Source organism: Etheostoma cragini, unplaced genomic scaffold (assembly GCF_013103735.1).
Source record: "Etheostoma cragini isolate CJK2018 unplaced genomic scaffold, CSU_Ecrag_1.0 ScbMSFa_2220, whole genome shotgun sequence".
Classification (NCBI taxonomy): Eukaryota; Metazoa; Chordata; class Actinopteri; order Perciformes; family Percidae; genus Etheostoma; species Etheostoma cragini.
Window position 1 is genome coordinate 46,380 of NW_023266359.1, and position 1,021 is coordinate 47,400.

Genomic DNA, 1,021 nt, shown 5'->3' on the forward strand with positions numbered 1-1,021 from the left:
CCAGCCGCCTTCAGACTGGACAGGAAGTGACAAAAACACTGTGGTGCGATCCCGATTTAATAAAATATAATCAGACCCCCATACCAGCTGGTCCACAGTCTCCAGTTGTTTTTAATTATAACAGAGTAGCTGTCAAAGGGCTCTACATGAGATCTGTTGCTGATTTTAATCAACAACACACTGTAGATGATCCGTGATCTGAACAGATTTAGTCTCTCTGACTTCTAAACGTCACAATCAGCCACACAACACGTGTTCTGTACAGAATAAGTCTTTAAATCAGACAAATAGCAATTAAAATCCCTCCGATTCAAAAACAATAAAGTTTATATAAAACGTCATCATGTTGTAAACCGATCAGGTGTTAAATCAGCTGAGAAGCCGGCGTTTCCCAGCATGCTCTGGGTCCGCCTGGGTCCGCCTTGCTCTTGCAGTCGGGGAAAAACAACTGCGCCGCCTGGTCTCAGACCTGCGCCCCCCTGGTCCCAGACCTGCGCCCCCCTGGTCTCAGACCTGCGGCCCCCTCGCTCTCGTGAGATTTCCGTTGCCCACGTGTGCATGACGTCAGAGCGAGTCGGGATCAAGTCGGACAGAAATCTAACCGGCATGCAACGGGCGCCGATCGCCGGTGATCGATTCTGCGCAGATCTGGCTCATCTCGAACAAGCCTAGTGTTACGTGCTGTACTTCCTGTTTCCTTCTATACTTCCTGTCGGTACACGATCCGTCCTGCGCATGTGCGAACACCTTGCACATGATGTCATGATGTATGAGGATTTACGACACTCCACCATCTGTTCCACGGTAGCGGTCTGCCGTTTGTCTCCACGGGAAAGCTAACGCCAGTTTAGCTAACAGCTAATTCGGCTAACTGCTAGCTGACAGATCGGTTATCCTAAAATAACGTTACTCAAACTAAACAGTGGGAAAGCAACTACGGCTAAATGAAGACTCGACAGTCCTAGTGAAGACTCGACAGTCCTAATGAAGACTCGACAGTCCTAGTGAAGACTCGACAGTC

The 1,021-nt window shown here is 48.9% G+C and overlaps 1 protein-coding gene across 1 annotated transcript in view; it reads right to left on the reverse strand.

The window, feature by feature from the left end:
- Window positions 1-1,021, reverse strand: part of LOC117940325 (autophagy-related protein 16-like) — a 17,196-nt gene that overhangs the window by 262 nt on the left and 15,913 nt on the right. The window lies entirely within an intron of this gene.